This window comes from Branchiostoma lanceolatum, chromosome 2 (assembly GCF_035083965.1).
Source record: "Branchiostoma lanceolatum isolate klBraLanc5 chromosome 2, klBraLanc5.hap2, whole genome shotgun sequence".
Lineage (NCBI taxonomy): Eukaryota > Metazoa > Chordata > Leptocardii > Amphioxiformes > Branchiostomatidae > Branchiostoma > Branchiostoma lanceolatum.
Genome location: NC_089723.1, coordinates 8,783,295 through 8,796,180, shown reverse-complemented (window position 1 = coordinate 8,796,180; position 12,886 = coordinate 8,783,295).

The window sequence follows — 12,886 nt, the reverse complement described above, 5'->3', positions numbered from 1 at the left end:
ATTCGGCAAAACATCATGCACTTCCCCCTCCTATCTATTTTTTTCAAAATGGTATAGTCGAACTAATTGTTATGCGTCACAATTTTACAGGGGGCGTGTAGAGATGTCTGTATCTGATCTAGATGTAAGGCTCGACAGTAGATTGGTGGCAAGTGAAGTAAAACTTGAAAGACGTTTAAGCTCATCTTCAATATGTTCTCTCTAGTCTTATCTCTGTTTGAGCGTTGAAGCCCTTAGAGGGACGGATCAAAATCCTGGTACGACTTTGATGAAATGCTCGGCCCTTCTATGGAATACTCCAGTCACGCTTGTTATATATGTTTTATTTTTTACCTGACTGCGTGTGTTGATCTTCGTTTCTCCTTTGCCCTATATTGCGCACAATGTGTTTTCCGTCAATATTGTGTACTTAGTGTAGCAGTTTAGAAAATGCGTGTGGATTGTACTAAATCAATGCAACTAACCAATAGCTAAATCTTATACAATGATTTGCCTTGCATTGTACCTGTTAAAATTGTTGTACTATAAACTTTGACTTCACTTGCCGTCACATATACACGGGCCTAGCACTTGTAGGTTCCAAGTTTTATCATTTTAAGAAACCGAAAATCGTATATCTGGGATGCATTTATTGCTAAACCAAAACACCATTAAAATTACTCAAGATCATGACATTCATACACTTCACACCGGACATCAATCTTCAACAAAACATGCACTTCCCTCTCCTACCCAGAAATTGGAATAGTCGAGCTAATTGTTATGCGTCTCAATTTTACAGGGGGCGTGTGGAGATGTTCGTATCTGATCTGGATGTAAGGCTACACAGTAGATTGGTGGCAAGTGAAGTAAAACTTTTAAGACGTTTGAGGCGCATCTTCAATATGTTCTCTCTAGTCTTATCTCTCGCGAAGCCCTTAGGTGGACGGATCAAAATACTGGTACGACTTTGATGAAACGCACGGCCCTCCTATGGAATACTCTAGTCACGCTTGTTACATATCTCTTATTTCTACCTGACTGCGTAGAACTTCGTGTCTTCTAAAGCCCCCCTCTCACTGGACCCGCGGCACGCTGGCGGCGTCGCTGCGTCCTAAACTGGATGTGTGTTACCCTTGACTTTATAATGGGAATATCATTCAAAACGTACAAGTATGACCCAAAAGACAAAACAACACACTAAGATTAGAAAGATTCGTTTTTTTGTCGATAAAATTCGTTGAGTGCTTTGTCAATTCGATCGGCCGCAGCGACGCCGCCAGCGTGCCGCGGGTCCAGTGAGGGGGGGGGGGGGGTTAAAGCAGGTCTTGGGTGGAATGCCGGACTAGGACCGGCATACGACTCCGAATGTTTCGTCTTAACCCTGCGTAGGATGTGCAATTCAATTCAATTCTTTATTCAAATATACCAACCTTGCAGACATACAGGCACACAAAGGCCTACTATCGCGGCAAAAACACATTGCCATGTGAAATCCCTTTTACGTGCTTTAACATGGCAAAATAAAAAAGCTTTGCAAGTTTCTGGGTGGCATTCTTTACCTCATTTAGACGTATGTGTTGAGAAATGACGGGCTGTATTTGAAGATTGGAAAAGAGGGCCTTTGAGGATGGGTCGACGACACGGCCCAAGCTACTAATGGGAGATGAATCCCCGCTCTGTAGTTTGTTTTCGGTCGTATCATCTATCTTGTCTCTGGGGGAGAATTGACCAAGGTGACCTCTGAAATGCGTTTCTTCTATTCTGGCCCAAGTTCAGGAAGGAATACCCGAGTCGAATGGCCAACGTTCCATCCATTTTTCCTAGCAACAACAATATGGGGCCTCCTTAACTCCACTGCAAACGATACTGATGACTTCAAAGCATATCAAACGCCATTAGAATTCAAAAGGCACCAAAAACAAGACCAGTGATACAATCTTGATGGATCTTTTCTTATTTTGACGAAGGTTTCGCTGTCATGTCGTTTGATTTGCAATCCAACTAAGAGGACATAAAGCATGTTCCAAACGTTGGATTTGCATATTTGAGATTCAAGCTGTCTTGAGACCATCAATCTCGTCAAAAGAATGTCTATTTTCTAATTGCATTTGTAGTTATGATTAATGCTTTTGAAGCGTTTGCTATCTGTACTTACAAAGAGGACTTATCCATAACCACCCACGCTTGTTTCTCAAAATGATGGTGAGCTGTGCAAGCGTTTAAAATATAGCTTATCTTTTACCATCACATGATTTGGTTTTTAATCCTAACCGGACAGGAAGAAAAAAGCATCCTTCAAAAGTTGGCTGCGACATGCACATTTGAGATTCAAGCTGTCTTCCCGGGAACCAACAATCTCGTCAAAGAATGTTAATTTTAGAAATGAATTTGTATGATGATTGATGCCTATGAAGCGTTTGCTATCTATACTTACAAAGAAGACTTATCTATAACCACCCACGTAGGTTTCACAAAATGATGTAGAGCTGAGCAGGCGTTTAAAAGATAGCTTCCCCGGTGCTGGAACGTCTGCCTATTTCCGCAGGGAGGGATTAGCTGGGAGTTGGAAAGAAAATGGGTCGCTGACTTATCTGTAAATAACAGGATTGGGAGTCTCCTGTTGGGAAATAAAGAGCCGGACAGACTATGAGGTGCAGATAAACATGTGCCAAGGGGATCATGTAGTCTGTTCGTGAAACCTTCACGGCAAGATATAATGTTCTAAAGCCCCCCTCTCACTGGACACGCGGCACGCTGGCGGCGTCGCTGCGTCCTAAACTGGATCTGTGTTACCCTTGACTTTATAATGGAAATATCATTCAAAACGTACAAGCATGGTCAAAAAAGACAACATAACACACAAAGCTTAAAAAGATTCGTTTTTTGTCGATGAAATTCGTTGAGTGCTTTGTCAATTCGATTGGCCGCAGCGACGCCACCAGCGTGCCGCGGGTCCAGTGAGAGGGGGGCTTTATAGTGAACCAATACTCAGCTCTCTCTCAATGCATAGTTTGAGTGGGCAGGGAAGGCTTATTTCCTGACAAAAATGGAAAGGAAGGCTCAAATGTTTTTATTCAAAAGGCACACAAAATTGCTGTGGAGACATCTTTGGCTCAAGACTAACTATTAGGCCACAGCAAGTAAATTTTATGGACGACGTCCCCTGCAGACTCCAAATTTAGTGCGCGCGGGCGCAAAAAAACAAGGCGTGCAATCAACAAAATATCCACATTTTCAAACTTGAATACCATAAAGCATGTAAGAATAATTGAAGCGACAAAACATGGTATTACAACCGATGAGCCTGTTATCATTGTATTCAATACAACATTAGCTAACACTACTATCATTATTAAAATCATTATAAATTTAGATCCGGGTTTGTATAGTACATCAAGAACGCAGACACTACTGAGTCATGAGGCAGACTGACTGTGACTACATAATGCTGGCTCTGCTCACTTTGTTTTAACTAAAGTTCTATCTGCTATCGCTGTTCTGACTTAATCTCCCAGTAGATCTACACGGTGCCAAAAATCGCATATGCTAGCCAGAGAAGCTCCAGTCAGCCAGAGAAGCTCCAGTCAGCCAGAGAAGCTCCAGTCAGCCAGAGAAGCTCCAGTCAGCCAGAGAAGCTCCAGTCAGCCAGAGAAGCTCCAGTCAGCCAGGGAAGCTCCAGTCCGCACCGTAGGATCTGCCACAAGACGGAACCGGAGCTTTTCTGTCTGACTGGAGCTTCTCTGGCTAGCATATGCGATTTTTGGCACCGTGTAGATCTGCTTGGAGATTAGTTCTGACTGTCAACTAAATTGCCGAGCCTCAGAATTCCCCCTTCTTTTCATTCTGTCTTCAACAGACAGACAGCTAGACAATGGTCTCCTCAAATCGCCTGGCATTAGTTACTTCATCTGACCCTGTTATCGGATTGGTTAGTAGTTAATTTCATTCAAGAACAGCACATCGGATTACACGTTGTTGATAATAATGGCAAAGCAATTACTGACTAATTCCAATTACAAGTTTGGTATGGGGGCTGAACTGCGTCTTCTTGTAAGTTGGTGACGACGAGCAATCTTATTACAGCTTGTACACACAAGAATTGTACAACACGTTTGTACGGATTTTTCACCATTCCTACATGTGCAAATGCCTTTTCACGGTATCGACGGACGATTTCGGTATATTGACGAATGTTTACAATTGTGAAATTCATTCTTCATTTTTTTCTGCCAAACCAATTGTAAACGATTATTTTCGGCTTAGAATATGTTTATAAGTCGTTTACAAGTGGTTTTGGGCGAGAAAAATCGAATAATTAATTTTTATACGGCCAACCGCGCTAAATGCCTCAAAGCAGCCGAATTAGGCCTTAGACACACGTTTCGGAGCCGAAAAAGCGCTCTGAAATGTTTTTCTGCAAAGTCGCGGAAAATGGTATGTTTTTTAAAATCAGGCAAAAGTCATGATAAATGCGCGCGCTGATGTCATCCATAAAACTTACTTGCAGTGCCCTTAGCTACATTCACAAGAATACGCCTTAGCTACATTCACAAGAATACGTGTATGTTATAGCTACAACCAACTTCCTTGTTGACCGAGCCCTTTAACAGGATATTTGATTGCCTTTTTTCCCGTTCAATGCAGAAGATCAACAGCAAGCTTGAAACAAGGTTTGGCAAGCTTTGACATACTAGTATTCAACCATTACCATCCCAGCTATTATTATTATTGGGGTGGGCCGACTACTCTCTCTTCGCAGCCAGGGGCTGCACATTTGGCGGGGCTAGATCGCAAGGGTCTATAGCGACAGCCATTCTGCGCGCAGGTGACCTCACTACGACAATCGCCCCATGTGCGGCCATAGGACTGTCGGTTTTGAACAACTCACACCGGGAAGAAGGACCCCTACTCTTTTCGATGAGCGTGTTGGGTTCTTTAACGTGCTCGAGGTGTGGCTCTCCTCAAACACGGGACCTCCATTTAACGTCCTATCCGAGAGACGTCCCTAACCGAAACTAGGTACTCATTTACACCTGAGTGAAGTGAGGAAAGTCGTGTAAAGTGCCTTTCCTAAGGGCACAACGTCAACGGGACAAATCAGGGAACCCCGGATTCGAACTCAGTACCTCTGGGTTCTGGGGCCAAACACCCTGCCACTGCGCTACCGCGACGCCACATGTTATGAGCTATGATATATGCAATAAGGATTACACCGCGCTCAGGAAGATAAACATTAGCAGACAGCAGCTTATTGCATTTTTTTACAATCTCTATTCCCAACCATTAACCGCCATTTGGATCACGTCCAACAGCTAATGTAAAAGTTTGGCGAGTCTATACATGTTATACCTGTGAGGTACAGAGATTCTTGAAGTGCTCACTCGCATACTGTAGATACAGCGATGTCTATTGCTATCCTGTGTGTCATTGATAGCTAGTTCACCGGAGCTTCATACTGTGAATGCATTTAAGTTCGCGTGTTTTTTATTTCGCGGTAGGGAGAAATTGGGGGTGTTCGCGGTGGTTTTAAGTTCGCGTTTGAAAGAATATAGGGTAGCGCTACAGACATAGGTGCCAAAAAAATGTTCGCGGTGGTTTTAAGTTCGCGCTGAAAACTCACCGCGAAAACCGCGAACATAAAGCCACCGCGAACATTTCTCCCGTCACCAACTATAGGTGAGGGGAGAGTATGGGAGCCCAGATCAACTAACCAGAAGGACAACATGGTTAGTGTCTTCCGTCAAAAAGTGTAAAATTCCACTTATGTAAAATTTATGGCGTCGAAAGTTGTAAAGTTGCATTTATGTACAAGACTAGAGGTGATTTTTGAATGAATTTTTGCCATTTCAGTGGTGTATACATAATCATAACAATATTTGTGGCAGCCAAAGCAATATTAGGGCCAAAAAAATGGAAACAAAAAAAATACTGAAATCATTTTGCTAGTGACATTTACTAACACTATTTAGCATATTTCCGTAATAACTTCATCCTTTGAGCATTTCAAGACCGCACAAAAAAGTTGCCTTATGGTGATCCCCTTTGCCCTTAGTTTCGTGAGCCTACAAAAACCCCGCCAACGATTTTTAGTGAGTTCTCACTTCACAACGGCGTCATAGTTTTGCATCATGGACGTCTCTATACATTATGATAGTGTTGTTTGAACTTATCATGTATGGAAATCACACAAAAAATTGACTTTCAAAATCCGATTTTCGGGCCCTAATATTGCTTGGGTTTCTTTTAACTTAGGATAGGGATTGAAGTTGGCCTCTGTTGCAAAAAAGCATGATTTAACTGAGTGCGTTCTGATCACTGTTGTTGTCCCTGAGGTCTGTTCTAGACGTCACCCATAAATTTCACCCTCTGGACTGATAACCTGGGAAAATTACTTTGAAAGGCAGTGAACGTCAAACGACGTAATAATCGATGATAATGAGGAAAAAGCCATTTTACGTACGTCATATCCCAACATCCTGCCATAATGATTTCACGTCCCTCCCTTAAGCGAGAGGTTATAATTCTTTCTCTATGAGGAAAGAACGGCTCTAAAGATTTCCGACGCATAAGTAAAGCGCCTTTAAGGCTCATTTTTAACTGAGTGCAACGTGTTACGCAATAATGTCTCCTGACTCCCTGGAGCGATTTTACAAGCGCCCACCTCTAAAATCGCTCTTTGCATGCCATTTAAAGCCACGTTCAAGTTCAATCAAGAAAGAGCTACCCAAAAGGCATGGGTTAGTTACCGAGACATAATTTCACTAAAAGCCTCCGGGTTAGCTCAAAATATTCCACGAAAAGCATTATGGTGGCGTCGGGAGTTGTCAAATGAGACTTGAAAATTCGCAGACACAACACTAATGCGTAAAAAGTCAAGTTCGTAGCGGTTTTGCTTCTTTGGCGGTTTTGAAGCGTAGAACTTGTAGCCTCCACCCTCTTACGGGCGTATGAATCATAGAATTCTGCAGAAAAAGGAATAATTAGCCAGTAGAGTCAGTCCACAATGAAGATCACATTTCGCCCGTTCAGGAGCCTGCTAGTGAAACCCTGGCATAGTTAGTCTGGTAGAGACTAGAACTTGTAGATGATCGTATCTTTATTTGATTGAGTGCATGACAGCTAGATTCACTCAAATGTTAATAAGCTGGTGTCCAATCTCCATATGTAGTCAGTGCAGTCCGTCGATTTGCAAGCACAGCGTGATGCTTATTTCCTGCGAGTTTCAGGGGATAACGGTTACGGCGAAAACACCATTACATGCATGCCTGTTGCAATTTGAATAAAATAAAAATAAATAGTCGTTCCATATGACGTATTTTCTTACTCTCCAAGCAGAGGATAGGTTCCGGCTGGTTTTTGACGTGTTTTAGGCGTTTTTGTCGGGCTTTCTACTTGGGTTGGCGAGACCAAGTAGACCCCCAAAAATGACAAAGTAGAAAGCCCGACAAAAACGCCTAAAACAAGTCAAAAACCTGCCGGAACTCATCCTCTACTTGGAGAGTAGTCTCTTCTATCCTGTGTCCTCTGTGACTAAGAGTAGTCACTCCGCTTCTTTGTTCAGTGATCTCAGAGCAATTTTCTTTTCTCAATAGTTTAAACGTATCAAGACCCAATGGTTCCCAATTTTCACCGGAATTGTTTTGATCCACTCACATCGGGATGGACCCCTATTCTTTTAGATAAGTGTGTTACATTTATCTAACGTGCTCGAGATGTGGCTCTCCTCAAACTTTTTAAAATTTAAAAATTGCTATCGGAGGAAAGTCACTAACCAAAACTAGGTACTCATTTCCAACTGAGTGAAGTGAGGAAAGTCGTGTTAAGTGACAATGAAACAACACCGGTGAATTCGTTTGGCGTAACGGCAGGGAGTTCGGCACAGAACCCAGCGGTCCCGGGTTCGAATCCCATGACGCCACCGATGTTGTGCCCTTGGGAAAGGCACTTAACACTCCACCCAAGTGTAGAAATGGGTATAGTGTTTTCTGTACGTGGCACTGTTGAAAAACTTGCACTGCCACGGCGTCCTGGTCTGTCCAAAAGCGAAATTTAAAAAAAAACACACCAGTGGCATGTCAGTGGATTCGAACACAGAATCTCTGGATTCGGGTCCAAACACCCTAACCACCCTACACCAACATGATTCCACTTAATGCGGTGCTTTTACTGTATTGTCTTTATTCCACGCTGTGATGACGATCACTTTTCTACTGTAATCATGGTATTATCCAGAGAAATTGTAGAACACTAACTATGCTTTCAAGTCTGAATTGTTGCTCTTCGAGAACATCGATGTAAACATTTTAGTTTTCCTTAATGGATTATGTAACAAATTCAAATGATTTGCTTTCGAAGTCTTTTGCATCAGTGCTCGTTGACAAGATATGTTTGAATATGACACATCTAGCATAAAAAGGTCCCAACTTCTTCCTACAGGTATGGTCACATTTCTAAACCTGCACCCGGTCGGACAACTTGCGGGAACAAAACGTATGATATACCAGATAACAAACACAAAACTCATTAAAAAGAAATTAGTTATGGGCATAATTTGTGTGTTTTAGAGCATTATAGAATTAGAAACTGGTCTAAGTGGAAAATACCAGTCAAAAATGATGTGTGACCGAGAATACTGGAGAAACTTTGTAGACGCTTCAACTCGTTAGAGTATGATTATGTATGTATGTATGCTGTATGTATTTTTTTACGTACACATTTATTTTTTTGTTCCCACAAGCAGCCCGGCCGGGCCCTGGCCTAGAAATGTGATCATTGCATACTCAGCCGGACAGTACTAGTATGTCGTGAGCTATCCGATATCTATTTCAGGTACGTGTACCAGATTCTATTCACCGTGTCTTCAGCAGAATTCTGCTCTCCATGATCCAAGCAGATGTTAAAAGATCTTTGCCTTCTTCTGATTGTTTTCCGTTCAACGGTCGACTCCTTCTGTCAACCAGATGAAAGATAATCATCTCATCCTTCAACCTCTGCTTGGATAGTAACAGAATTCATCAAATGGGTGCAGCGTTGTTTTTTTCTTCAATTTTGTACCTTGAATCACATATTGCACAATGCACCCAATACTAGCCTCCTTTCAGGCCTTCTGGGCGGCACCGGCGTGGATTTTGGGCGCCGTCCGGAAGGCCTGCAAAGGAGACTAACTGATGCATATCTAAAATAATGTAACGCTAAAGACAATGACATTAGTGTTGAAGACACATTTACCTTGAATGCTAGCAACAGGTGGTTGGCACCCTCTTGTCCAAACCAAAATCTATTTACAACTCTTATCATATCTGTTTGATATTCATTGCAAGATATACGCTTGAAGTCATCTACATAGTTGTTCACTTTCACATATATTCTTGTTTTCTTGTGGAAAAACAGCTCAATGAATAAATCACAACGGCATTTTATGTTATGAATTGTTACATTTGTGTTATTTTTTGTTAATTTTGATGGGGGAAGACCTTGTACAAGCCATCATGTTTTTTTCCCCATGGCACGTGTATTTTTTGTTCTATTCTATTCTGTTCTATTATGTACTACAAACTGATTTTAATATGTGCAAATAAATAGAATAAAATAAAAATCAGTGAGTGCAGCGTTTCTTCTAAGAGTGGGTCTCAATGATCCCAGTGATGCGTGTCCTGTTACTGCTGTTGGTTCCGCTATCAGATAGCATCCGGTCCTTTTTCTCAGCCAGATAATCCTCCATCATAGCTAGCTGTCTTCTACAAGGTCACAACTTCCAAAATAGACACATCGGCATAGAATCAAGGACAATTTCCTCTTCCGCGCTTGCGCAGACCTTAGTATTATGCACTGCCTGTCATGCACAACAATTTGTGAAATGGATAGCCCAGCAAAGCCCCGAAACAGCTAACGTATTTGTGAAGCCTTTACAAAGGGCATATAAGATTAAAGCAAAGTCGTCAAGTCGATTTAGCTTCTGTGTGTAGGAGTACAATTCAGAATTTCTCGCTAGCCATTCTTCTAGAGTCTGATGATTGCGAAGCGAGGCAGTCCACATATACAGGTGCTTCTCTAGTGGAAATTAACTTTGCTCTCACAGCTAACGCAATTTGAACTGTCTGGTGTACCTTGAATCTTATCTTTAAAGAATGGACGCAACTTTAAAGAAAAAGGGAGATATGGTTTCGATCTCATTTGATACTGAGTACCATTATTAAAGGCTTCAATGCTAATTCAACCCTTCCGGAAGTTCGCTTTAATTGCGTGGTCCGTTTGAAAAGAACAGTTATTCACACCCTTTAGCCAGCTTCTGAGATCATTACGTATCTTACGTAACCCCATTACTGAAAGCAAGACTTGTTCTAACGAATTATACACATCATGAAACCATTTAGTAATGGGCTGATGGGACCAGACTGACTACGCTGGCTATAAAAAGAAATTTGCCAGGGGAGTTTGTTTACCAAAAGGGTTGACCGGCCGCGCCGTCAGAGGGGGAAATGTAAACCTTAAGACCCCTCTCACTAGACCCGCGGCACGCTGGCGGCGTCGCTGCGGCCGATCGAATTGACAAAGCACTCAATAAATTTCATCGACAAAAAACGAATCTTTTGAAGCTTATTAAGTTTTGTCGTCTTTTGGGTCATACTTATACATTTTGAATGATATTCCCATTATAAAGTCAAGGGTAACAAAAACCCAGTTTAGGACGCAGCGACGCCGCCAGCGTGCCGCGGTTCAAGTGAGAGGGGGGCTTTAACGAAGACTGACTCTCCTGGCCAATTATTCCCATTTTGGCCGAATTCTGCCATCCGTACCCCCATAAAAAGGCCCGGTGTGGACTAAGGAAGGGTAACGCCAAGTAGATTAATGTCCATTCTGTGCTAAATAAAGGACTTGTACAGAATTACATAAGTCCACCCGATAACCATACAGTTGTGGGTATCAAGTTAGAGCTTCATCACGCATGATGTTTGCTTAAACTGAACTAGCCTGCCAAATCGCGCTCCTAGCGGCCGGCCGGTCCTGTGACCGCCATCCCGCTAGTAACCTCCGGCCGAGAGCTTGTGTAAACACAGGCTAAAACTGAACGATGTAGACATTTTTATTCAGGCGAATGAAAGTATGTCTGAGTTGGTTAAGAAAATAATAAAAAATAAACTGTTCTCCAACTCAAAAAAATTAACTCACCTGAATTTTCAACCCATTTACTCGGTCTTCATAAGCTATTTAACACAAGTGCTGTTGACACGTGATTACGCAACCTTCTTCTCAACCGGGACGGGGGGCGGTATCAACTTCCGACAACCTTTGACCTAGTGCTGCCGCCACACGTGCATAATCACGTGTCTACAGCACTTGGGTCAAATAGCTGATGAAGACCGAGTGATTCGTGAGGGAAATTGTTTCAGTTGAAGTTCCTTTGTTGCGCTAAATAAGAAGTAAAACAAATGGAAACAAATGGAATGGTCGCCATATCTGGTTAGTAATCTATGTTCCAATCCTAATTGAGTAACTTTACACGTTAAAAAGTTTTACACATTGGTATGGACAACAGATCATGGATAACCTCGTTTAAGAATATTGACGCATCCGCTGGCTCACTTCTCGATTATGTCATCACTCTTTATAGACGCACGATTATTTCCTCTCATTTCCTGTGATAGATTGTGCACCTACTGTGTTTTTCTCATCTTAAGTCAACCAAGGACACCTCTATGTTACTTTTGACGGCGATAACGTTGTGTACATACCGAAGTCATTTACGCATTCAGGGTGGTACATTCAGAAACAACGCCCATGGGAAAACTGTCAACAGCAAAATCTTCTTGCTAGCAATTATTAGTATTCAACGTCTATTTTTTCCTTGGGCGGTATTGCTTTGCTCTTGAGACTCTTCGACAGCGCAAACAAGCACTCCCCGTCTCTCTTGTGGATTACCCACTCGACCGCACAGCACATGTTAGGTACAGATAACAACGATGACATTCACCCACAGTTTTCGGGACACTCCCAGAGGCATTATCAGCTTCCTCCTTCGTCGTTATAAAGAAGTCCAAATTGCTGCCCAGGCTAGGGTTCCTCAGGGGTCCGTTATCGACCCAGACTTATTTCATACATACTCTGAAGCAAGATTGCATATTAAAACTGCAACCCTGTCATTTTCAGCTTCCTTTTCCTTGAAAGACTGGCTGCGGGGAACAGATAACTTTTTAGAATATTGCTGACTTAGGAGACAGAAAGCCATCACCATCTCAAAGGCTCTTAGACACCGTGGGTAAAAACGCAGGCAACTTTATTGTCCCTGAACGATCAATACTTGTAGGACGTTCTGTTAAAGCACTCGCGATCTTTTGTGTGGCCTGCTATTTGGCACACACTGTCGTGCTCTTTGATAACGGCAACTAATAATGGGGCCGTAACATCTGGGGCTCCCCTGTCTGATTGGGATTCCCGTCTTCAAAGAGTTGCTACTTCATCAAATTCAAAGTACTTTCCACAGATTTGGCGATGCCAAAGGGTCGATCATTGCAAGCGGAAAGATCACTTGGGAAAAGATAATAAGACATGTGCAGGGACGAATTTAAGGTAATCCGTAGAAACGTAGCCTGGAAACCATACCATAGGGGGATCCCCGATATCTCTAGTGATCCCCACCCGCCCAGACAGCTTAGTCCGCTCTGTGTGTGTTTATGGCCTTGGATTAGATTAGGCATTTAGGTGGCGGCTAAAGTAGAAAGGCTGCGAAATTTGTTATGGCAGTTAAGTAGACAGGCTGACAGAAACGGCTCAATAAAGCAGACTGGCCCCGTAAAATACCCCTAAGCCGACCCCTAGAGACTGGGACCAGGCTAGTAGAAACGTAGTTAGCAGCCCAAGGTTGTTCCGTGATCCAGTGGTGCAGAAACCTAATAGATGAAATCTT